General features: G+C 40.5%; 1 protein-coding gene across 3 annotated transcripts in view; it reads right to left on the bottom strand.

Annotated features, from left to right (window-relative positions):
• Window positions 1-27214, bottom strand: part of B3GALT1 (beta-1,3-galactosyltransferase 1) — a 207367-nt gene that overhangs the window by 8437 nt on the left and 171716 nt on the right. Inside the window, exon 2 of one of the 3 annotated variants that reach the window (XM_086750868.1) lies at window positions 23269-23349. The exons of the other annotated variants lie outside the window; for them this stretch is intronic. The gene's annotated coding sequence lies outside the window, so the exon portion shown is untranslated. The remainder of the gene's footprint in view (window positions 1-23268; window positions 23350-27214) is intronic. 3 annotated transcript variants of the gene reach the window in all.

Here is a 27214-nt window from a genome sequence, read left to right as displayed (position 1 = left end):
CGGAACTCTGCAGAGGTGTAATATGTGGAACTTGTATATCAGGGATGTGAATTACAAGGAATGAAATCAGAGTGTAAAATTAATGCGCTCAGATTAAAGTGTGTTAAAATTTTTGTGTTAATTACTCATTTGGAAAAGAGGAGGAATAAAGTATGTGGACTAAGGTCACTACATTCAACTAAGTAACAACTGAAAGCACTGCAATGCCCAGAAGTTATTGTGGTTCCTTTGCCCAGAAGTTCTTCAGAATGTTTTCAACCTAGTCAATAATACATATATCAAAAGCTGCCTTAACTATTAAAATGTGTAGCAAATTCATTAATATCTTATTTCTAGTCCTGATACTGGGTTCAGTATATTGTCACTATAAGGATGACTTTTTTTTTTTTTTTTTTTTTGCCATGATGTTCTTGAATTTGGCATTGAAATTTGAAGACCCTCTAACAGCATGATATGGGTTGTCACAGGGAGAGCTGAAAGCTTTTATCAGCTTCGAATTTTGTCTATTGGGATAGGGTACGTCACATTTGGGGACACCAGCGCAGACAAAGTGAAGCGTTATCTCCTTTCCTCTGTGAGGTGAAAAAAAGCTTTTTAGCAGGGTAGCAGCAATGTTAAGCTCTTGGATCCTTGTTTCTTAAAATGTTTTAATTTAATCTGTCCCTTTTCCCAACCTGACTGTCATACTGCAAGTAATCAAAGGCTCCAGCTTTGCTAAGGTAGATGACTGTAGAAAGCAAATGTTTAGTATTGTGTTTCCATATTGTGACTCAAAGTTGTGCACTTAATTGCACTGTTGACAGCTCATGCTCTGCGAGCTGGAGAAGCCACCCAGTCGGAGCACAGAAAGAGTTCTGTGTAACTTCTGTAAGTAACTGTCCTCGTGGAGACTGAGTATTTGCAGCAAACCTTTTACGAGTGACTACACATCAAGAAGAATCCTCCAGATAATGAGTACACTTCAGAATCTTGCTAACTGTTCGTGGGCAATTTTCAGGCAGATGTCAAATGAGTTCAGCAAATACTACTCACTAGCTGCAATATTTTGCCAATGTTTTGGAACAAACACTACTGGCTCTGCTGAGAGGTTCTTGATCTTTTTCTTTCAAGAAAGCCTACTCTATGTAATTGCAGTTGCATTACTGTAACTAGATCACGGTGGACACACATGATAGAAACCATTGCTCTTGAAGCCTGGCGTGTTGCCACAGTTGTAATCCATACCATGTTGCTATTTACTGCTGGGGCATCACGTAGGTGCTGAGTGGAGGCAGTCAGGATGCTGAGCCCTGAGGATGACCCTGGGTGAGAAGCCAAGGGAGGCTGCAGCTGCTCATCCTAACACTTCAGAGCCTGTTAGGCAGAGCACAACTGAGTCAAATTAACACTGCATCTCTGCCAAAATATACCTACTCTTTTCCCTGGGGGTAAAAAAAAAAAAGAGGGAATGCAGCTGCTAAATTATTTAGTAAATGTAGCAAACTCTTCTCATGTTCCCTGAAGAGAGATTTTTGTAACAGTTTTCTATGATAATGACTTTCATCTGTACGTAGACCAAGGCACAGAAATGTCTTCACCGTTTATGGGGTCCTTAAATTACCGAAGGAAAAGTCTATGATTAGTCCTGAGTCTTGTTGAAAATATAATTATTCTGAACATTAAGAACCCATCTAAAAAGAAATCTGGAGATGCTGTTATATTCTTGGCTGTATGTTTTTGTAGTAATTTCTTGAGGAAATTCTGGACAGATGGTATAGGTGATTTAACAGGAGATTGCAAGCTCTTCTCTGGGAACTTAATTTGAAGGTTTCTTAAATATTCCAAGTGCTTTTGCTGTGCCTGGTATAATGGACCTGAAACCAAATCAGTGCTGCAAAGAAAGAACTTCCTCTCTAGAACAGATGTGGAAAGGGACTGTAATAATGTAGGACCCACTCTAAGGTTGAACAGAGAAAGTAAAAGCATTCATTTCAGATCCATGTTTTTTACAAAAATCAGTTCTTCCATTTTGGGGGGGGGGGGCGGGGGGGGGGGAGAGGTTCCAGTTGTCATATGTTAAAAGAAACTGGCTTCCCTTCTCTTCCTTCAAAGGCAACAAGGACAAATGTTTTCTGAAGATCAGGTTATATTTTAAGATATGCCATTTGTACATGGAGAATCATTCCTTGTTCACAGAAATATTGGTGATGGGCTTTATCTGAGGCAGTAACTGAACGTGAAAGCAAATATTTGCAAAAGTGATTCTTTCATAGTAGTAGCTTTCGTTTCATGAATGCTGATTTGCAGATGGTTTATGCTGTATTTCATCACTGAATTGAAGAAGTCATCTCTGGAAATAAATTTGAGATCCATAAATAACTTTTCAATATTTCCTACCAGCTCTTAATGTGACTGAAAAGTAAGAATGACTGCATTAGGGAATTTTAGGAAAAGCTTCGAAGTCTTATATAGGGAAAATGCAAGTTTTAGAATTTCTAGTAAATGTGCCCATGCTACCAAAACTTCCCTGACCTTTAAAGACCTACTGTGGAGTCTTTTAAAAGTTAAAAGTTACTTTACATGAAAGCAAACCTGCATATTAGTAACTTTTTTTGTATTTTCCACTTTATATTTTTTCAATGAACGTATCTCTATAAAAAAAAGATTTTATATTCTTTTTCAAGAACTGCCGAGACAACTTACATAAAACAATTAAACTGTGTTTTCATTGCTTTTTTATCGTGCTTAAGGATGAATTATGCATGTATTTTTTTCTCAATGAAATAATTTGCAAGTTTTAAAGTAAACAGTTTCTGCCATAACTAAGTGGTGAAGTGCAGTTTTCAGTTGCAGAAGATCAAACAGTTGAAAGAAATATTTAGGAATACATCAGGTTTACTATGACTGAAGGGACTGGGAAAACATGGTTAGGAAACGTGAGCTTGGCATGAAGGACAGTTCCGTGGCTGGCGGTGTATGGAGGTGGGATCTCAGTGTTGGTTCGAGCAGCCTTTCTCCCTGGCTTGGTTTGCACATCAGGAGCTTTGTAGCTATAAATTCCCATCCAAGTTTTGCAGCAATTGTTTTCAGTACAACTAAGGAGTAGCTCCCTTCTCTTGGGGCAACTAGGAGCTGGTCTGTACCACAGGTGGCTACGTGGGGCTTCTGTAGCTGTGTTTTCTTCCTGGTAAATCTGGCTTTGAATAAAACGGGTGTTTTTTTCACCAGTGCTGGTGGTGGAAGACAAAGTGGTGACAGATCGAGATACAAGCTTGTCCAAACTGGACATTGTGCCTGTCTGCGTGTGGATATTTCATAAGAGCAAAACATTCACAGTTGGTTTGCTTGCTAACCAGAAAAAAGTACAATTTTCTAAAACCTGATATTCATAGGAAAATGATTTTTTTTTTTTTTTTTTTCCTTATCGCTTTTGGCATGTCTCAACATTACATATTCAGTAATGCTCTTACTATTTTGGTCACTTTTTAAAGTTTAAAAACAGGTCTCTTGATTGCAGTCACTGTATAGTCTCGTCATCTCCAACAGTGGCATCGCACGGCTGACTCAGTGTGGCAGGAGACGAAATCACAGACCAGACCCTGAGGGACCGTCTGTATGATAGATGGGTTTCTAAAGTTTTAGCAAACTGGCTATGCTTGGTCAGATATTAATCTAGAATGGTTAATCGCTAGATTTTACTCTACTCAAAATAATTTTAGAACTTGGGACATGCCAATCAGCAGTTTTGTCTTGCTGTATTGCTGATTGCAAGTGATTTACCTGGAGCCAGTGCACGCTGCTGTTAATGAGGGGTTTGCTGCTGACTTCTGTGGCAGGCATTTTAAGCATATATTCTTTGCACTAACTAAAGGGGAGAGAAAAGAAAGGAAGAACATAAAAATGAAAGTGCCAAATAATTTTAAGCAGAAATCTTTTTCTTTTTTTCTTTTGAAGTTGCCCAGAAGATGCCAAGTGTCAGATCTATGCATTTTGTCCCCGAATGCTTTTCAGAAACAATTTTAAAAAACACTTTGTGACTTCATGTTGTGATAGGTCATTTGTGATTACATCAATCATGTCCTGTTACAGCAGTAACGTGTAAATTGCATCTCAGTATGGTTATAAACAGATGCAAATAACATATTTCACTTTGGGTTACCATAGCCACAACCATTATTTTCTTTAGCTATTGTGCTGTGCTGTATTGTGAAATCTCACAGCAAGGTTCCTTAGCTCATGTCACCACCAAATTGGTTACAATATTTTGCATCTAATGCAAGTTTAGGACAAAAAAAAAAAAAAAAGGCTTTGAGTTGTTAAAAAAATTTAAGGGGAAAACCTTTAGAACTGCTTTAACAAAATCTTTATTACTCATTAAGCAATTTTATATAATTTATTACCAGAGTCAATAGGCTAGATTACCTTCAAATAATAGTGTTTGAAATCAAATATACTGCTATTCGTGCCTTGATCTTCTTAAATTTCACTGTTTCATTTCCTTTGTATTTACAGAGATGCATGTGAAATGGTGGTCTGAGTTATGACATCAAGAATAGATGACAGTGGCCTTGATTATATAGATGCCTACTCTAGTGGCACTGCCATTCTCAATTAATCTTTGTCACAAAAAGGAGGAGTAACAATTTTATGTGAAGACTGGAACACCTGAAATCACACTCACAGCGTCTGTGGTGATGATAACTCATTGAACTGGATAATGAATCTTCTTCCCGTAATTCACATGCTGTCAGGGGCATTGGAGGAACAGTACAAACAATTAAAATTTTTGGATTTACTGGAAAAAGTTCTAAAATAATTTTGAACCTGCCCATTAAGGTATCTGTCATGATGCTTGGGGAACTTTACTTTTAACCTCATCAAAACTGGGGGCACTTCAGTCTGGAAACACTGAGAATTGCTACATATGAATACATTTTTATAACCTCAGAGCATAGCTCTTCTAATAGACAGTTACTGGAGGGATTCTTCCATATCTCAGGGATGTTTGTGTGATACCTATATTTACTGTAATTATTATACAACTTTTACCTGTGAATGATGGAGAGAGATTTTTTTTTTTTTTAAAGGCTAAAAAATGCCTCGAATTCACATTTCCTCCACAGCAATGAGGCTAGAAAAGATTGTGAACAGTGAGTTTAGGTGATCGTATAATAGCATAGCTCCAACTTTCTGTGCTTAAGAAAAAACATCAGATATTATCAGATGTTCAAGGCAATTTTTGTATGCTGTGACACTGTGGCTACGTGGGGATTTTTTTTTTTCTTTTTCCTGGAAATGTTCCCCATGTTGAAGAGGTCCCAGAGCATTGCTCTGTCTGTCCAGGAACAGGTTGCAATTCTGTTTATGTTTGCATTACTGTAATTAATGTGAAGCTACGTTGTGAAGCATTTGTCACCGTGAGCTATTTATAAGTCAAGCTTCAAGTTTCTAATTCCCTTTGTGAAGCAGTTGTGATACATTTAACACAAGCTGTTGCTTTCACAATTGCACCTGTCTCTCACAAAGCTATAATATAACCAAACAAATGACTTTTGTCTTTGACCTGGAAAACACAGCCCATACTTCAGCCAGATGACTTATTCTCAAATATGTGAAAAACATTTCCTAGATGTACACTTTTTTTTTTCTTTTTTTTTTTTCTTTGGTAATTGGTTAGTCATAATTGAGATTCCCCAGTTTATAGGAACTTTTTTGGGCATGGTTTTCTGATAGCATCTCTGCAAATCTGGCAGAGGCAGATCCCAGCAGCTATAACACAGCCAGGTGGGGGCTGCCTGCCGCAGGCTGCCCCCCATTCCCTCCAGCTGGTCGGTGTCCTGGGATGCTCCCCCAGTGCCTCTCTGGCTGTGACACTCAGTGCCTGCAGTGCCGGCCAGGTTTTCCAGCAAGTTGCTTTACAGAGAAGGGATAGTCCTCTTGGAAAAGTGGGATTTGCCTCCTCTTTGCTCTGAAAGGAGCTGGAATGACATTTTATTGGCTTGGCCGTTTGCCTTAAGTACAAGGAGTGGTGCTTTCCCGCTGAGGAGCCGGTGTACCCATCAGCTGGGCTACGTGCTCGTGGGCCCACTGACCTCGGCACAGCCTAGTCCAGCTGAGGGCCAGCTCTTCTGCCTGCTGCCTATATATAATTGCCTTTACAGCGAAGACTGGAAACATGTTTCTGTTCACTTTGTCATAACTAAATGGTAGATGGGGTTTGCTTGAACTTAAATGAAAACCTGCTTTTTACTGGGGTTTGAACAAAAAAGAATTCCACTGCAGAAGAGGGCATTTTTTTGCAAAGCTATTAACATTTAAGAGCAAGGTAGTGTCGGGCTCTTTCAGCTAGCACACACAGAGCATTTCACAGATGAAATTTCACGACCCCAGACAGTTTGTTAGGATTTAGTTTTCTGAAGCTTGCAGTTGAAAGGACCATTGTACAACATTACACTTACACATTCATAGAACATGTGCTCAACACAAGAGGTCATATCTCCTGTGGCAAGGATTTAAAAATGGGCTCATTGTTACTGGAGTTTTTTGGATGAATCAAATAAAGGAGTGCATGCTGTAGTAAATTGGTAAATATATATCCTTGTGAATCCACAGGAGTAAATTTTTCCTCATTCTTCTACAATATCTCAAAAGTGCAGCAAATTGTGTCCTCAGCTGAGACACAAGTTTGAAAAACACCATTTGGGATCATAAATGCGTTGCTGCTTCCTTAGCTAAACTGTAAACACATTCTCAGTTATAAGCTACGCTTACTTAGTCCACCCTCTTCCCCAAAAGAATGTTTCTTTATTTTCCCACTTTATTCCCCGTATGAAAATTGTGAATGATGTCTTTTAGTCTCAGTGAAAGAAACGTGGTTGCCTCTGGAGAAAGTAGCCAGTTAACAGCTTTACTATTTGTGCTCAGATCAGAGTTTAACTTGAGTCCTTTGAGAGTTGTTGTAGGCAAAAATTGAGGAAGTTTTCTCACAAGCTGTTACTGATGAGAATTTCTCAGTTAATAACTCCTATCTCTCATCTAGGCAGAATATGGATGATAATCTCGGGTATCTAATAAAGCTGCAGGAAGAACTGTATTCTGGTAAAGAGTAAATCTGAATTCCTGTTTCAACTCACTTTTATCAATTATGTCATTAGAGATGTCCTTCATGTGTACTTTTAAAGTTTTCACTAGGGAGCAAAAATTTCAAATCCTGAAGAACTGTATGAGTAGTCAGGAATACTAACTCTGATTTCTTGCATCTTTTGTCTGTGAGCCTTCCTAATTAGGGGTATTTGCAGTGACTGGTAACTAGGAAAACAGCTAAGCAAACTTCTTGCTAATGTGCATGCATGTCTGTTTTTTCTTTTCCTAAACATAACAGGGCCCATTTCTGTGGCCTCGTTATGCTGCCAGCACATTTTGCTTTCTCTTTTTCCTATTGTGACTAGGGAAGCGTAACCATTGCAATTGTGACTTTTCAGAATAATTGGAAACTCTCCAATTGGCTTCTCCACCTGTAATTGCATGGTCCCTAGTGGGTTGATGGAGGTGTAAATGTAGACTCATTGTCTATATTGAAGGATTTATCAAAACATTGGCAAAGTAGTATTATCTAAAGGATGGCCTCTGGCTTATTTGGAGTTGAGAAGCAGGGAAAGCAGTCTTCTCCTCTCAGCTTGACTTTTACTGAGACTCTACTGTGGCATGGGTAAAGCATGCGATAACAGTGCTGTTCCAGAGAAATGATGCAGCAACTTGTACGCAGCATAGCTCTGTGCTTTCTGCTGCTCTGCTTTGGTGCGTTGCACCGTTGGCATCACTGATGCCGAGGATGGCTGTCTGCCTTTAGTCTGATGCAGCTCAACAGACAGAATTCTCTTTCTGTCACTCACTTTTCATTGGGATATGTTGGCTTCTGCTTGAATAAGGCTATAATGCACTACTGGTAGGAGCAATAAACAGTAAATACATTCTGTCACTGTGCCCAAGGGGAATCATATCATACCTTAGTTATCCATGTGTTCAAGGCCAAGCCTTAAGTAGAATGAGGGAACATGAATATACAGTGTAAAAATATAGATTGCTTCTCTTAGCTCTCCATCTGTGGACCGTCAAGAGCTTTATAAACACACGCTCACTGAGCAGCTGTATACCCCAAGGAGGCAGGTAATATGGTAATAAAATCTGCCAAGCAAGTTAAGGGTCCGTATCTTGATACATACCTTGGGGTTGTAAGAATTAAATAGAGCAGTTTCACAAAGAGATGTTCTTCTGGGAGGCTTTTTCTTATAGAAGCAACATAAGATGAAACCCTCCTTTTGATCGTTTTCCAAACTTCAGGAGTGCCTAGTCTTTGGGTGGAATCCGAAGACACTGCTATACAAATAACATGAACTCAGACCTTCTCTGGAGGAAGGTGTTTGGCTCATAGCATGGCTTGAAACAGTGGATTCTCCTGAGTACATTTAAACGTTGTGTAGGTCTCCCTCAACATCCTAAACCTTTCTCTCGCTTTCAGCGGTCTCCTTTCGGTATTATTTAAATCTGAGAGCTCTCTTGAACAAGAGATTTTAAAGCAGTCTGCAATCTGTGGTTCCATTTATTTCCCAGCTAGTCTGATATCAAAGGCAACATGAAGCACAAATGATATGAAATGCAGTAAAGCAGCTGTCAGTCCAACTGCTGTGGGATCACACAGGACATGGGTGGAACACTGCTTTGCTGTGTGACCGAATGCTTGGTGTTGGAGTCCGTTAGATGACACAGCCAGTGTCTCTGGTGACTTCCAGCCAGCCAGGAAGGAGGTGTGCTCTGACTCACTCTCCTCATATGGAAGAGCCAGGAAACGGGAAGGTTGATGTCAGTAACGCTTTGTCCCGATGCTTGGGAGAAACAATTGATTTCCTGTCACTTTCATTCAAAGCTGGGTAGCAGCTGCTGGAGAGGCAGGGAGTGTTTGGCTGAACCCTGCCAGGAACACAGAGCAGGACGGGCAAGCCTGCCTCCGGTGTGCAGAGTGAAACCTCCCCACATCGAGTGGCTCAAGGTGAGGGGAAGACAAACAATCTAAACGCACAAAATTTCAAATTATTGTCTAAAAGCCTTTCTTGCTACTGATGCAGTGAAAAGCAAAGGGATGTAAATAATTTCTCGATCATTTCTTTTGGCTATGTGGTAACAAAATAACTAAGAGCTGCCCCAGTAGTTTTAAAAAGAACTTCAATATTTTGTTATTCTTTCTTACTCCAAGAAAAGCTCTCTCTCTGTCTTTTTCTTTGAACAAATTAATTTGCCAGTCTGTATAGCTCAGAATGCATGTATTTTGCAAAAATGGTGCCATCTGCCATTTAGTTTCCTTTCTAAGCTGTGATCTTAGACATATATTTCAGGGAAAAGGAAGCCAAGTGGTTGAGTTTATTTTTCCTTTGTGTGAACAACAATGGGAATAATTCCACAGCCAGGCAGTAAGGCTGTCTGAAACGCCAACTGCAAATCACCTTTTCAGTGAGGCATTAATTCATACTGTGAAAAATATGCACAAATTGGGTAAAAGAGCTCCATTACAATTCCTCCCCCTACCCACTGGCTGGGTCAATTAAACTCCAAATAGCAAGTTTTTGAGATGGTTTATGTCAAATTTGTTTGTTTGTTTGTTTTCCTAACACTTACTCCTGATCATCTTCCTTCCCTCTCAACCCCTTGGATACCCATGCCTCCTGCCGAAGATGGGGGAACGGTGGAGGGTGGTGCCGGGCAGATGGCAGGGCCAAGGCTGCCTGTCCTCGGGCCAGCCCAGGCTGCCCGCGTGGCAGCCCCTCGCCTCTGGTTGGGGCATGGCCCTCCCTGCAATCGGGAACCACTTAGTGACAGAGGGGGATTAACAGTCCCTGCCTGTGGGCAGGGGGAGTGAGAGGAGGAGAAAGGGGGTTGCTTTGCCCCTCCTTGGCTGTTTCTGCCTTGCCTTTGGAGACAGATGCTTCAGAAGCTGAAAAATACTACATGAGACCAAGATGGAAGACGTTTCTTTGCATCTGCACCTGGGAAATTAGAGCCATGGTGTGTGTGTATAAGCCAGCACTGCCACAAAAATGTCCATACATTCATTAATACTTTATGATTATTTTTAGTGGGACCAGTTCCCCAACCAGAATTGCCTTATAGCCACACAAAAACCTCGGTCAGCACAGCTAAGGGGCATCACCAGCCTGAAGTGAGAAGATGGGGCAAAACAGGGCAGACCTGTTTTCATGGCCCACGCGCCTGCCTTAAATGATCATCAGAGAGCTGAGGGCTCCCCTTGTTCCTCTGGGGACTGTTGCAGTAGCCCCAGGGTTTCCTGTGTAAGGAACAAGACCAAGCAAACAGCTCCGTTCTTCCTCTTGCATCAGTTGCAAATGAATAATAAACCAAAAAGCCTTGGCTTGCCTATTAAATATTTAGGTTTAAATTTCAGTGATGACTGGAATGTTTTGGAAATTGATTCAAGCACTTCTTGAGAATTAAAAAAAATCTTCCTTTTTTAAAATTTGTTTTCACAATACCTAATGATTCTTTGTATCCTCTCACTCTGCTGCGATCACTTTGAACTTTGGTAACTTAACTGGATTTTAGCAGGAAACTTGTTTGTGCATATAGCAGCTTTAAAGGTCACTAATAGAGTGTTTGAGAACGTGCTGCTATTTGAAAGATTGATGTGATTTTCTGATTTTGACATAAAATGAAAACATAGTGAGGAGCTGTCACAAGCCTCTGAATCAGCCAGATTCTTTTTAGAAGCTGAAGACAGCTCTTGGCTCAGGTAGGCTATATTCTCCCACACGTGCCTTTGCCAAAACTGAGTGTGTGTGTCAGGGCTTTTTGCTGTTGTTTTTTCCTCCAGATGGTGTAACGAGGGATAGACTGCTTGTTGCTTGCTGAGGGTTGTATAATATTGTGGCAAAATGCAATCTCAAGCTGCAGTTTCAAAGGTAGCATTAACAGTTACTCATCAAGTTCCTACACTTCTTGTGTGTAGGGTCAAACCTCTGTCATCAGGCCAAACCTATTAACAAGTTACATCCAGATTTTTTGAGAGTGATAAAATTTGGTATGTGTTCACTCCAAATGTTGGTTAAAGTGTCCACCAGGAGTATGGTAAAAGCCAATATGCAACTGATCCATCTTTTCTTCTGTACCTCAAACTTAAGTCACTAAATCCCTCAGATCAGCTAAAAATAATGCTTTGGGCTAGCCTGTGATTTTTCTCTATAGTACATCTAAAGTAAAAGCAAGGAGTATTTGGTTTCATAAATGATTTACTTCTATGGTTATGATTAAGTAATTTACTAGCTTTTGAAACATACTGAGTTTGAGATTTCCCAAGAAACATTTAAAAATAACTTATTGCATATAAATTGTTCTGGTTTTGTTAGTGAGGGGGGGCCTAAGGTGGTATCTTCTGTAGGAAACTGCTAGAAGTTGCTCCCCTTTGTTCAGTGGACTCGGCCGGGCCTAGGGCGGACCCGCTGCTGGCCAAGGCCGAGCCAATTGGTAGCAGAATGTCCCGTGATAACGCCTCTGCGATAACGTATTTAAGTAGGGGAAAACAGGAAAGAGAGAGAAGAGAAGATGTGAAGCAGCTGAGCGGGGGGCAGAGAGGGGGAGGCGCGAGCCTCATGGGCCTTGCAGGCCTCACCCTCTGGCCTCCCACCGGGCAGCCGACTGGGCCCAACTCGGCTCGGCCCGGCTGCAAGAAGTGGAGAGGAGATGAGAAGTGAATAAGATGTAAAAAGGATCCTGAGAGGCGTCTGCCAGCCTGTTGTGAGGAACGGCTGCAGACGCCAAGGTCAGTTCAGAAGGAGGGGGAGGAGTAATATGGCTCCTGGCCAAGATTCCTCTGCAACTCGTGGTGAAGACCATGGTGGAGCGGGTTGTCCCCCTGCAGCCCATGGAGGTCCACGGAGGGGCAGAGATCCACCTGCAGCTCGTGGAGGACCCCACGCCAGAGCAGGTGGATGCCTGAAGGAGGCTGTGGCCCGTGGAGGGCCCGCTGGGGCAGCTGTTCTGAAGGGACTGCACCCCGTGGAAGAGATGACCCACGCCGGAGCAGTTTCACGGAGGACTGTGGCCCGTGGGAGGGACCCCACGCTGGAGCAGAGGAGGAATGCGAGGAGTTCTTCCCCTGACAATGATACAGCGGCGTAAAACAACGCGTGATGAACTGACCGCGACCCCCATTCCCTTTTCCCCCCCCATGCCGCTCGGGAGGGGAAGGTAGTAGAGATAATGTTAAGCCCGGGAAGAGGGAGGGGTGGGGGGAGGTTATCTTGTTCCCTGTCTCATTCTCCTGCTAGTTTTAGAAAATAAATGAATAGTTTTCCCCAGGTCGAGTCTGTTTTGCCCGTGACGGTAACTTTAAGGATTTCTCCCCGTCCTTATCTCAAACCTTGAGCCGTTTTTCTTATATCATCTCCCCCTGTTCTCTCGGAGGGTGGGGGGAGCGGGAGAGAGACTGCGTAGTCTGGTCCTGATCAGGGCTGAACTACGACAGTTATTTTGGCGCCCAACGTGGGGCTCGAGGAATTTGAGATAAGGATTGAGTTTAATTGGGAGCAGTAACGGGCAAAACAGGGATTGAACTTGACAAAAGAGCAAAATGATTATGGGGAATTTATGTTCTGATTGTGGTGAAGGGATAAGTGGTGAATTGTTTGTTAATTGTCTACCCACTGTTGGTGTTGTGAGGATATTATTTTGATTTTGGTGCGGGGAATTCTATTTTCTTCTGTTGATGTGTGTGTATTTTACTTATAATACAATACTTAAATACGTAATTCGCAGAGGCGAGGGGTGGAATGTTCTGGTTTTGTTAGTGAGGGGGGGCCTAAGGTGGTATCTTCTGTAGGAAACTGCTAGAAGTTGCTCCCCTTTGTTCAGTGGACTCGGCCGGGCCTAGGGCGGACCCGCTGCTGGCCAAGGCCGAGCCAATTGGTAGCAGAATGTCCCGTGATAACGCCTCTGCGATAACGTATTTAAGTAGGGGAAAACAGGAAAGAGAGAGAAGAGAAGATGTGACGCAGCTGAGCGGGGGGCAGAGAGGGGGAGGCGCGAGCCTCATGGGCCTTGCAGGCCTCACCCTCTGGCCTCCCACCGGGCAGCCGACTGGGCCCAACTCGGCCCGGCCCGGCTGCAAGAAGTGGAGAGGAGATGAGAAGTGAATAAGATGTAAAAAGGATCCTGAGAGGCATCTGCCAGCCTGTTGTGAGGAACGGCTGCAGATGCCATGGTCAGTTCAGAAGGAGGGGGAGGAGTAATATGGCTCCTGGCCAAGATTCCTCTGCAACTCGTGGTGAAGACCATGGTGGAGCGGGTTGTCCCCCTGCAGCCCATGGAGGTCCACGGAGGGGCAGAGATCCACCTGCAGCTCGTGGAGGACCCCACGCCAGAGCAGGTGGATGCCTGAAGGAGGCTGTGGCCCGTGGAGGGCCCGCTGGGGCAGCTGTTCTGAAGGGACTGCACCCCGTGGAAGAGATGACCCACGCCGGAGCAGTTTCACGGAGGACTGTGGCCCGTGGGAGGGACCCCACGCTGGAGCAGAGGAGGAATGCGAGGAGTTCTTCCCCTGACAATGATACAGCGGCGTAAAACAACGCGTGATGAACTGACCGCGACCCCCATTCCCTTTTCCCCCCCCATGCCGCTCGGGAGGGGAAGGTAGTAGAGATAATGTTAAGCCCGGGAAGAGGGAGGGGTGGGGGGAGGTTATCTTGTTCCCTGTCTCATTCTCCTGCTAGTTTTAGAAAATAAATGAATAGTTTTCCCCAGGTCGAGTCTGTTTTGCCCGTGACGGTAACTTTAAGGATTTCTCCCCGTCCTTATCTCAAACCTTGAGCCGTTTTTCTTATATCATCTCCCCCTGTTCTCTCGGAGGGTGGGGGGAGCGGGAGAGAGACTGCGTAGTCTGGTCCTGATCAGGGCTGAACTACGACATAAATGAAGTTATAAATAGAAATAAAAATGAGATAGGTTAGTTTTCCAGCTAAAGGGTGCATAGTTTTTCACTGGATTGATGACACTTATCTTCAAAATAAACTTGATATGAATTGCACCTTCACTAGGTGACAAAATGGCAGAATGATCCACCTTCTGGCTCTAGGGTGTTTGAGACTGATTAAACACAGCTGGGAAAAAAGTTACCCCCTCAGAGTGGCATATACACAAAATTTAGCCACTTATAAACTAGAGAGTTTCCAATATAGAGAGGTTTAGAGACAAAAACAGTTGGGGGAAGTCAATAATCTCCGTCATCTTTCAGCTTTAACTTCTTTATTTGTCATAAACACTTTTTGTTACAGGGACTGTGTTCATTCAGTCTCACAGAAATCCAAGATAGCCAAAGTGGTGGTGACTTAAAATTAGTGCACTGACATTTATGGCAATAAAAGAAATTTTAATATGGTGATACGCTGCCTTTTTAATAAACTACTACAAATAGTCTTTGTCATGTAGCAGGAGAGTGCAGGATATTCAGTACTATATAATATTTTAAAAATACTTCAAAATGACAGCTTGTATGAGAAACACATGTAAGAAAATTGTTTTTCCATGAGCTATAAAACATAGCAAAAATCCTCAAAAAAAAACAACCCAAGAACTGTTTTTAAGAGTGATCTGACAAGCTAAATAAGAGTAGGCTTCCTAATTTAAGCTGTCTGGAAGGAGTGGAGATGAGATTTTCAGTATCTTAGTGATATGACAACAGACAAAACATACAAACATTCTTTAGGTGCCCTATACACTGTATTTGGACCACCAAAAGGATTTTCTGCCTCAACCAATACCAGATTATTATCCAGGCTGAGATGAAACAACCTGTAAATTATAGCTGTATCTGGCGCATAATGGAAAAAAACCTATCAGACAGTATCATACATGAAAAATAGTTTCTCTGTTGCCTTGGTCAAGTAACTAAAAGTTTAGACGTATCATCTTTTAATTTGAGGAATGATGAAACCAGCAGTGACAGGAACAAAGCTGCAAGTTTCTAAAAGTAGATGTACTTAATTGAGAGGCAGGTCATTTGTCAGCTACCCCTGTAGATAAAATAAAATGGAAGACAAAGAAGTTTGCTTTGTATTACAAAGCCAGAGACTGCAGCACAAGATTACGTATTCTAAGGCATCTCCTTCCCTCTGTGTACACCTCTAGAGACACCGAAGAGGGTCTTAAATTTCAGCATGCTCCAGCATCTCAAGTTCTGGAGGGAGAGAGACTGCAGAGTTGTCTTTATACAGCCGACATCTGTAGCCTCGAATGCCATCCATAAATCAGGACCCTATCAAATAACAGAGCCCCTAGGCATCTGCCATTTAAAAACTGCTCTTGAGAGGGAATAGGGAATCTTCTATAGGATGGATTATGCATTTTACCGTCTTCCTAAGAAACCAGTCTGAAAAACAGATACCAAAACAATTAAATAATCTCTGTTGGTGGATCTCCTTTACATCTTTGAAAACCTGCTGAGAGGTTGAAGATTTGCAGTATTTTTTAGATGTTGTACAGCTGTAACTTTACCTAATGCATACAGAAAAGGATATAGCAGGGCATTTCAATTCTGCCTTTATTCTCCATTTGACAGTTGATCGTGAGTGCCCACATAGCCTATTAAACTCATTTTGTTATAGCTTTACTGTTGACATTTGAGATTAAATGCCGGGGAATGAACCAATTTTTTTTTTAAGGACTGTGACTTTTTGTTTCAGTACAACTTTGTCAGGACCACAAGACTGTAACAGCCTGCTGTAGCGTGTTATTTTAATCATTTCTTTCTACCTAGGAAAAATACCTCTGATTACGACAGCTGCTATCCCTTTGTTACAAGGTTTATACAAAATTTGCAATGTTAATACAATTGAACTTAATGGGTGCTATGAATGCTTGGCATTATCTTGTTCCTGTTTACAGAGGTCGCTTATCTCCTCTCATATGATAAGCTACAAAGCAGGATAACTCCTTTATGAAAGCAGTGGTGAATCTTGGCACTACAAGACTACAGTAAAGGATTTTTTCAGTGCTAATATGATGTCTTATATATGGTATTCTCACCCACCTAATCCTCATTCAGTCTGAAAAAGACGGAGGCCAGGGGCCTGGGATGCTCTAGAGGCTAGCCCGGGCGTGCCCGCGTGGTCCCTCCACGTGGCCAGCAGCAGTGGTGAGCACAACCCCTTGTGCGGGGGGGGTCTGCTGCACAGCCAGCACCTGCAGGTTTTGCCTCTTGTCTTGGCTCTGGGGCAGCATCCCAGCAGATCGGTGTTAAGGCCTGGGAACCTAGTTCTGTAACTTTCTACCAAAAATCCAGGAGAGTCCATGGAAAGCTCATACTGGATTTGGTAGTTATTGGCAAACTAAAGATGTACCGCGTGGATCACTGTTTTTCAATATTTTCAGCTGGCAAAGTTAAAACCCCATTAACTCTATAGACACAATATTTTGATCCAGTACATCTCAGAATTGCCTTCAAATACTTGGTACTTTTTCTGAACTTATGATATTAAAGGACAGATCTAAAGTCATTTGCAGATATTACGGATTCAGTGAAGATTTCAGACTGATTTGCATGTCCAGTGTTAGTCTAACACTAATTTGGAGCTCAACTCATCTAGATGAAACAATTTTCATAGAAACTATTCTGGACATGACAAGAATCACTTAAGTTTGTACATTAAATCTGCTGCATGTAATCAGATGCTTTTGCAAACGTGATCAAACAAAGTGTTTACAGAAAACAACTTCTTTCTATCGTTACCCCCAGCACTATCACTTTTCTAATTGGACTTGAATGATTCTTATTACAGAAAAAAACTCCACCTTTTATTGTTACCTGCTGCGTAACAGACCACTGCAGCTTGCTTCTGCTTCACAGAATACGTCGATCTGTCTCGTTAGACTGAGGATATCTGAGAACACCATACCTGGCAGCATTTGTTTCAGGTGTGTCACTGAAATTCTTCCCTCCCTTGCTCTTTCGTACTGTAACTTGTTAATTACTTCCAAACTGGTCCCGTAAAACTAATCTGGATTGGTATCTCTAAAGCTCCCCATGAATGGCCATGTACTTGATCTCATCTAAAGAGAGATGGCGGATGAAGTGTTTAAATAACGATTAAAGCAGTTGTAGCAGGATAGCTGTGCAAAGATTTCAGAAGTCAATAACGATTTTAGTTGCTACAGGTTTAGGGTAGCATGAATGTGAATGCAGATAGCACTTCTGTGTCTCCCAAGTGGTAGAGCACACATACATGTAAGTTAATCTTTTTCACTGTTTTTTTTCATGGTCTGAGAGAATCTCAAACTTGCAAGGACAATGAGTGGTAAAAGAGGTGCTTGTCAGGTGTTTATATTAATTGTGATTGTATGCAGCCTAATAATGTACTTTCTGCTGTTCTGCTTGCTGGTGCTGTGCTTTCTCAATGGCTAATGCAAGGGATTTTGGCCAACACTGTGGCTGTCTTTTGTGAGGGTTACCACAGTCTGCCTGGGCCTCCCAGCGTAAATAGCATTTACAGAACCAGTGTCATCAGAGGTTACTTGAGGAGAGATTCTTCCTTTCTGCTGCTCCTACTTATCTCTGCTCCAAGATCACATGCACGTACGGATACAGTTTCCAGTTATAATTTTGATATTTAAATCTATAAATGAGTCTTAAGTTGCTTCTTATGCTACTGTTGCTGTCATCTCCATTTCTTCTCTCCTGGGATGAATCTCGTGATGTTTGCAAGCTTTTTGTTGCTTACTCTCTTCTTGAAGGGCACCCAAAACAGTATTAAATACTTCTGAAATGGCTCCACAGTATGTTTTTAGTGTGTTTTCAGACCTATTCTGATTTTTTTTTTTTAAAAAAAAAAAAAAGTATTTCAAATAGAGCCTACACCAGTATGTTAGATACAGTCCTAAGAAACAGAGCTCTTTGCTATGACCCCTGTGCTGCCTCGTGGAAGGCTAGTTAACCCCTGAACATCTGCAGCTTCCTACCAGGGCCATATAGCTGCATCTGATCAGAAGCAACTGCGTGGCCACAGGCTCCAAAAATGAGAAATCCAGTATATCTTCTGAGGAAAAGCTAATTTACTGTGGTCATTTGAAAGTCCTGCTGTTGTCTGGTTTTCTGTCTCCTGTGCCTATAACTGGCCAGGGCAACGCATGCCTGTTTATATCTCACAACATGCAATGCTTTGTTTACCTGCTAAAGGTTATGCTTTTTAACTGATTAATTGTTCCATGCCGAAAGACTAGATTTAGCATTGGCAGCTCTTGGATTTTAAGAAGATGCAGCACATTGACTTTGTAAAGGTAACATCTGGCTTTTCCTATTTTAACATATGATAACATTTAAAGAGCCGGTCAGGCTTCTGGGATTTTAAATACCAGATGGGAATTTTATGTTCCCTGTATACTGTATCATATCTAGTAAGTACTGAAAGAACAGGTGGATAACTCAACGAGGACCTGTGCTTTTCAACTCACAAATGATTGTGCATTCATTTCTGTTGCTACTTTTAAAATTTTCATTATCACCTCTGTCCTGTCACCTCCTTCAGCCTCGTCCATCTCCAGTATGTCTGCTTATCACTTCTGTAACACTTTTTTTTAGGAGCAAGATGCTGCATTCTTCTTTTGTTGGCACTAGTAGGAGCTGAACTTAACAACAAATAGTAGTAAGGAACTGAGCTGTGCCCAGATCAAGATTTTTATGCTGTCAAGCAGTTTAATATACACATGATTATTTTCAAAATAAATAAGGCCTTTGGAATCTTTATTCTGCATTAGGAAAACAACAATATTAAAAAAAAAAAGCAGATTACAGCCAAGCAAAATTTTTTAAATCCTGATGATGTGCTTCTGATGCTCTTGAATACAAGTCCACTCTGTTTTGTGTTCTGTTATCTGCTATGCTTTACAAGCGGCACAGAAATGAACCTAAAGTAGTCAAGATAAAGTCACTCTCAGATTCTCCTAAATAACAACTAAGCTGCAGCAGCCACTGCACGTACAGTTCTGATGTGTCAACTGCTACATCTAGTCTGCAGTGGGAAGAGAGCTCATCTGAGCTCCAAACCTTTAAATATTTGCTTTTGTTTTCTAATGTACAAGGACATTCCTGTGAAAATACCAGGTCACATAAACTGCATAATTAGCGTTGAATTCCCTGTATAAAGGATAATAATCTAGAACTGTCAGACTATAATCCCTATTCCTCATGATAAATCTGCTGCAGAGTCATTAAGTCATTATAGCAATATACAGTTAAGTGATTAAAATAAAAATGAAACTTGTGTTATCTGACATCTTCAAATTGTGGTTTTGATGGACAATATGAAACCAGGAATAGTGAAAAAGGAGTTTTATATTGTTCCGATGGCTCGGACCTTCATTCTTATTTCTAGCTTTTCCACTCAAATATCAAAAGATATAGTATAATAAAGGATGACAGGAAGCACATCTGACAAAACTATCTCTTAAGTCTTGTTGAATAAAACATTCGGTGCAAATGCTTCTTAGTGCCAGCAGGGTAGCATTAAAAGGGTAATGGTTTTAAAGGAAGCCTGAACACCCCTCTGACAAACGACAGCTCCAGATTTTAAAATTAAGATTTGAGACAAAGATGCCGCTGAAGTTATCAAAAGAAATGCACCCAGCAGTTGCCTAATGCACATGCTCATGACAATACTATTTGTCTGTCAGAAAATCACCCGCATCGGTGATCTAACGCTGACGACGCTGGCACACATTATGTACAGTAGAAGCCCTGATCATATTGTCAGTCACACAGCCAGGGTTCTTGCTTCTGTCCTTTATACAGAAATTTCCCTTTTCAAATTTCTCTTGCGTAATTGGAGGGACCAGTTTGTCTGAGCTCTGAATTAACAGTTGCTCCCATTCACTTGAAAAATAAATCAGAAAAAAACTCGTTTTATTGTGCTTGTTTTTAGTAATAATCATGCTAAATACTAAAAATACTGAAGGCTTATATTTCAGCTGAGCTATTCTGGACAATATTCTTAAAACTACACACATGTTGAAGCCTAATATAAGAGTGTAAATTTCAGGCAATTATTTGGACATATCTGCTCATGCTTCCTGTACAGGGTTTCTGCAGGTTTGAAAAATCATAGACAAGCTGAAGATGACTGCTGCTGTGAACCAATTAGTGCACAACTTTTCTAGCATTCTCCAGCCTCCCCAAAGCCACACCACCAGGGAACATTGTCTCCTTCCACCTCTCATGCCATCAGAAGAGCCTGTTCTTTATAGGAAATTATGAATGCAGAATCCTTTTTCTGTGTTTTATGTAACATGTTCAATGATTTTGAATTGCTGTTAGTATTTTTCCAAATTGACTTGAGGACTACAGATTAATTTTATGCTATGTCCAGACACTTAAAATGCAAGACTACTAATATGGGCTCCTTGCCATTATTTATTGCTCAGGAAGCATTCAAGGAGGATTAGGGTCACTGGAATGAGAATAAAGGTCATTTTACGTTTCTCTTGGAAAAGTTATCTTCCTGGGAAGCATTTTCCCTCCACTTTTAAAAAAGAGATATCAATAAAACTTGGAAATTTGAATGTAGATTTCAAAGATGTGTTTAAAAATGTGCAGGGAAGTTCAGTCATCAGGCAATACTGACACAAAAGTGTCTTTTGTTTAGTTTCTTGATAACAAAGCTTAGAGATAAAATAAACACATTGTTGCTTAAGTTGATGGAGTTTTAGATTTAGAATTCTTTTAAAACTTCAGAAGAAAACGCCTCATTTTAATCTTAAAGGCTCTGGTATTAGGTAATTATCTAATAGTTGCGCTATTTCTTATTCAAAGACATTTCCAGTCTCATTATCCTTATACAGACACAACTCCCATTGGAATCATCCTGAGCTTTGCTTCTGTGACTAGTATGGCTTTGAATGAGATGCTGAGATTTCCAGGAAGCTCATTGTTACACTTTTTATGCTTTGCTATATCTTCCATTCCACTCCTTTACCGTGGTGAAACTACTGCCCAGTTTTCTTTTGTTCCAAAAATCTATTCATTTGTTTTTAAGAAAACAAAAATGGAGGGGGGAGGGGAGGGAATCTCTTTATCAAAGGAAATGAATATTTGTGTCTCAGGGAATATTTCCTTTTAAAAGTTCCTTGAAAAACTACAATAAAATAAAATGCAAGATATATTCTGGGTGGACTGCGGTGTATAAATATCTGTATTTTGGCCCAATATGTTTTAAGCAAACTCCGTTAACAAGAACGTAATTTGTTTGATAATTACATTACAGCAAGCAAATTAACTAGATGCTGAGTATATTTAAATTATAATTTCTCCTGGCCGTAGATCATATGGTGAAATAATTTTGCCAGAGATCCCTCTCCCTGCCTTCTAACAACCTGCTGTTTCTTGCCACTGTTATAATAAAAAAGTTCTTACAGAATAAAATATACTAAATAAAGCAGACATTAGCGAAGAAATAGATGCAAAAGCCACTACAATAAATGCTCCCTATCATGCGGTGACCCATTCACATAGGATTTCCAGAGTGCAACAAACTTCATCCAGTGCATCAAATATCCCTGGGAAAACTCTTCAGAGAAAATGGAACAACTCCTGTGCACTGAGTGAATTTAAGTATGTGAGAACAGAGAAAAAGTGTATAGTTGTGAGAATACAGCTTCATCTTTAAATGTCATCCGTGTATGGAAAATGAGCTTGGAAAATAAATGTCTTAGGACTCTTGGATACAAATAATGTATTCAATAGATATTGTTTTTTATGGCACATTGCATTTGTAAGACACCCTCGATGTTCCAAGGACAATAATTAATTGGTTATCTGTCAAGCTTATCCCACAGGACCTAATCATCTCCCTTTTTGCTAACATTCCTTTCTTCTCTGAAGATGCTTTTTCTTTCAAATTTTATAAATTATTACCATAATAAATTTAAATATGGAGATTTGTTTGCAAGCTGCCCTTAGGCTGAAGCCTGTGGTTTCTTCTTCAGGCCTTGCTGGTGTTGCGTGCCTAAAACCATGTCTCTTCTTTTGTCCTGCTATAGAATATCATCTCACAAAAAGTGCTACCTCTTCCTACAAATTGAGTCTTAAAAAATCCATTAATTAGTTCCCATTATCCTTCCTACCTTGCATATTTTCCTCTCTAGTTATAGTTTTCTGTAATTTGCTTTGCTTGGCTTTGTTTTTTTCATTAGACTGTTAGCTTTTAAGTTCAAGGATATAACTTGATTTAATAGGGTCTCATTTGAGAAGATGCCAGCAGGTAATACAGGACATAAATAGTAGAAATAATTTTCCATAAACGCTTATTAATGCAAATATATTTCCAGTACTTAGAGTATTTTATTTCAGATTTTCTATTTTGATCTAAAAGTTCTCTTTGTATTAGACTCTTGCTCATCCAGCCTGTGAAGTTAAGCACTGAAAGTTCTGCTGCTGCCTGGAGGGTCAAGGGGAGATGTGTTACCAGCTAAAAGTCAAGCTGATTGGTTTTAGTTGCTATGAGCTACTAATTTGATGAACCTCTATATAGGACAGGTGTAGTAGAACATTTGTTTAATGTTCCCTAGCTTCCAGATGTCCTTGCCATGTGTGAACAGAACACTGATGTTTCTGTCATCAAGTTTTAGTTTAGGATCTCAAACCTGAGGTAGTTTGAAACAAACCATTTTGTGAACTTTATGAAGATGATTACAGAGAAAAGAAGTTCTACCCTCTCCAGAACATTAATGACAGACCAGATGACACATCTTTCCTACAAGAAATAAGATTAAGCACTTTGAAAGCCAAGACATTTCAATAGAAGTGAAATTGAACTTTTCAGAGCAGACTATCCAATCACCTCACACAGCAAGCAAATAACTCTGCTGAGTGATTTTTATAATGTTGAATGTTTTGGAGTGCTATTGCAGACTCTATCATCCTCAAGCACAAACCACCGTACACTTGCTATAGAAATGACCCTATTAGAGGCAGCTGTGCAAGTGACAAATCTGCACATAGATTGCCAAATAAAGTAGTACAATTTCTATGCAGTAGCTGTGCTTTTTAAACCTTTCAATTTTGTGAAATACACTACTCTAATGATGCTAATGTTATTCCAATAATAGATTACATCCAATCACTTCAGCATTTTAAAGCTAGTCTGGAAAAACATCAGAAAATATAATTTATCATGCATTTGCAGTCAGCTGTAGTGAGTGAGTTGACAGGCATTTCCTCCTTTTACAGTCTTTTGGATCACTTACCATTTGGTCATGAATTTGGGAGGAGAGATGCCAGGCCATTCTACACTCTTCCCACAACTGTCCTGGCCATGTTTGCCATCTCTGTCAAGAGGGGACAGAACAACATTCGTTTTCTCAATAATAAAAATTGGAGTCCTACTTTATCAAATTGAAACCTGTTTTTGTACCTCAAACCAATCAGAACTATGCTGGAGCAAAATTCAGTGAGCAGCCCTCACCAAGTGTTCTTTCTAAGCTGCTAAGCCACTGGGTACCTGTTTCTTTTAAACATTCTGATAAAGAAATAATGACATTTCAGTGTACAACATTATTTAAAGTCCAGGGTTGAGATGTAACTTTTCATATTTCTAAAGTTTTCGTACTTTTAAAGTCTTTGTCTTCCTCTTCAGAACCAGGGAATTTTGCAGGATGGAAAGAAAGGCGAGTATGGCTATGCAGTTAATTGTTTTTACTTTCTAACTTGCTAGTAAGAAAGTGTCATTACTTTTCAGAATATAAAACTGTGTGATTTTTGGTGAAGGCTGCAAAGTTGGAGACTTGTGGAAGCTGTGGAGTATGTTTATTTACTGTTTCTCAGACAGACCTGGACTTCCTCTGTTTCCCCTTTGTTGCTAGCCACAACCACGTGGCTCCACACAGAGGGTGGGCAGGGAAAGCCTAACATCTGCCAGCAAAATTATCTTTTGCCCCAACCAGCTGAGGCTGTGTCTGCCAGTTGCCTTGTCCTTACTGTGACCTGCTTTATTCCTCTGGTCCTGTCTGAGGAAAATTGGTCTAAATTCTGCAGATATTACCTAAAGCTCTTTGAATGTTTGTTTCACATTATCACTGCAGCCTTACTTATCAGTTGTTTTTAATCTTTTGCAAACATTTTCCCCATGCATAGGGAAGGGAACAAAGTAATCTAAATCTCCATGTGGATTTGCATCAAAACATGAGCGCGAGGATGTGAAAATTCAGCCTCTAAAAATTCCCTGCAGAGCTTGAAGCAGTTGTAACCTTTCACTGGAGTTGCAGCAAGCCTGAATTTTACTCATTATTTAGCATTCTAACATTTGCTTTGAAACACTGCTTTACTGGTTTATTGGTATTTAACCAATAATTAATTATTGGTTAATTATTAATTAATTATAATACCATGCCGTTATATATTCTCTCTCTATAGAAAATGTTTCCAAAAAAGGTTGTAAGATTTCTTTTTATGTTATCTGATCTAAATTAAAGAGCAGAACCATAACACGTTGTAGCCATCTTTCAACATAAAGCACAGCACTAAGGTAGTGTATTATTATTTTTTTGTTAACTTGACAATTTGGTGAGTACCAAATGGAAATGTTAACAAATGAAATACGCTAAAGCAGAACTCAATTACACACAATATACCATTCCTGCTCCTTTGAACAAATTTATCTTTATGCTCTAATGTAATAGGATCAGCCTTGACCTCTCACTTCAAAATGTGGTCATGGTATCATAAATAGCAAATACAATGTTGTGTGTACATACTGTAATTGCAGTCAGACTTGGTCTCATGCTGCCTTGTTTCACTGAAGTCAATGAGGTTACATGGTTAAGTGAGAGCAAAATGTACTCCCTCCATTTAGACAAAAATGGCAAATTACAGCTCTGAGTCTTCTGGGAACATAGTGAAAGTCACAATAGAATTACATTATAATTTATGCATTGATCTGAAATAGGACACTTTGAGTGCTCAGGAATTTTACAGAAAATTGCAGCTACTAGTATTGAAATTTGGAGCCTGTATCTTCATTGCATCTTCATCACCTCATTACAGCTCATTACAGAATTTAAGATCTGGTACTGCTTCTCTCACAAGAGGAAAGCAGTTTTTGTCTAATGACCAAAATAAAAGTGTTGGACTTTAGAATTTTTTTTTAAAATAGTAAAATTATTTTTGTAAGATTGTTCCTTTGTGAACACAGATATGGGCTGAAGTTAACAACATTTCTTAATAAAATACCAGAACAGTGACAATGTCGTCATCATAATCATCATTATTATTTTAACTCAGGATGAAGAGAGTTGTGATTTACACGAGTCAGTACATGTTCATCTGCATTAGATGAGCACACAAGACTTGGCTTTTTTTTTTTTTTTTGTATTTCAGCTTTTTCTTTTCATAGTATGGTACTCCCTGATGGCACGCATTGAAAAAAATGGAAGATTATATCCTCAGTTTCTAACACTCTATCCAAGTGTGCAAAATGACCTACATGTACATTTTAAAGACTAGCTTCTAGGGTATCTAATACTGTTTCTTCCAGAAGTAGAGAGCACCGGGAGAAGTTGTGATTTATCAGGCACTCCAAAGAAGGGACTAGTTTCTTAAACCCATTAGACCCGTCAGTCCTGGGTCAGAGCTGGATCTTAGACTACTGCTGAAGTTTTAAGTTAGTGGGGTAGATGCTGCATCCTGCACTGGGGCACTGGAGACAATATCCTTTTGATAAAGTGAAGAAGGCTTAGAAAGCCTCAAGGAAGTGGTGCATGGCAGTGGTATGGAGCTGGCAGCCTCCAAGGGACAGATAATCCTCTGGGACGTGTGTGAGGTACAGCAAGTGAGGGAAGTGGTGAGAAGGGGATTTTGTGCAGGTCTCAAAAACTCAGATAATTTGGTCAAAGGTTATAACTTATGGTAAAACAAACAGAGATATGAAGATGGATTGCTGGTGTGCCAAAAGTTGCTGGCATAAATGGTGATTCTCAGTAGAAAGGCATGATTATCTCTTCTTCTTCATGAGTTTAGTCCTATGTAGTTTTAAATATCACTGTAATATTTCTGCAGAAGTTAATATTATGCATAGGAAAAACTTGGACAGACCATCTGCACTGACTCACTCCTCCATAAGCCACTACTACTAACACCACACTGTGGGACCTTTCAGTGAGCAGGTGGATATGTGGCATTGCCCGAAGTTGTGCACATACGATAAGTGGAACATGGTGTCCTTTGGCTCCAATCGCTTTCTCCTGCACTCTCAGAAGGTGTGTGGGCCTTTCTGAATGCACACTAGTGAAATACGGTTTCATACTGGCAACTTATTTTATTTCGGAGAGTTCATAGAGCAAATAAATGCCCTCAGCCATGGCTCATCTTTTCACCTCACAGAGAGCAAATGTAGGCTGGTTAAATAGATCAAAGGAAAAATGTAGCTTGGCCACAAGAAAAGTAAGTTCTATAATTGATTGGGTCAAGAGGAGCTCAGGGACACCTGCTTGGACGAAAACGGAATGGCATTCACAGCAGAGACAGGAAATCTGATCTAACGTGGCTAAAAGAACTCAGGAGCCTCAGAGATGCAAGTTGAAACTAAAGTTAGAGGCAAATGTGAGTAGCTTAAGCTGTGAAGGGCCAACCCTTGTATGCTCAGGGGCCATGTTAATTCCTGGGCAGATAGATAGGCCAGACCACTGCACAGACCACTGCATTTCACACGAATAGCAGCTTTCCTAGGAAGCTCTGCTCGATGCAACCAAATTCTCTGTTTCTCTGGCTGGCTTTCTTAGCTGACCCCTCCACCCACCAGGCAAATCTGGCAGGCTTCTAGGCCAGATCAGGGTAGCGGACTGATCTGTTGGCCATTGTTAGTTGAAATGAATGTGAATTTGTGAGGACATGTGAAGCAACAACAATAAAACCAGCTATATCCTCTATACATTAGAAATGCAGGAAATCATGGGTTAAAGTTGCGGTTATCAGGGAAAGCTTTTACATTCCTTCAGCTGCGTTCTGCAAGGGTAACTGAACAATATATTCTTTACGCACTAAGAGCAACCCAGACCGCTGTTGATGATACATGGAAAAATCTAAAATCAGTTACTATGACCATAATACCAAGTATGCCCTTTATGTCACTCTCGTCCCCATACTAATATTTATATTTTTCCTACAAGTGCTTGGATTCAAGTCCCCAGTAGGTTTCTC

This window comes from Chlamydotis macqueenii, chromosome 6, assembly GCF_036417535.1.
Source record: "Chlamydotis macqueenii isolate bChlMac1 chromosome 6, bChlMac1.mat, whole genome shotgun sequence".
Taxonomy (NCBI): Eukaryota; Metazoa; Chordata; class Aves; order Otidiformes; family Otididae; genus Chlamydotis; species Chlamydotis macqueenii.
This window is presented reverse-complemented; position numbering and strand designations above follow the sequence as displayed.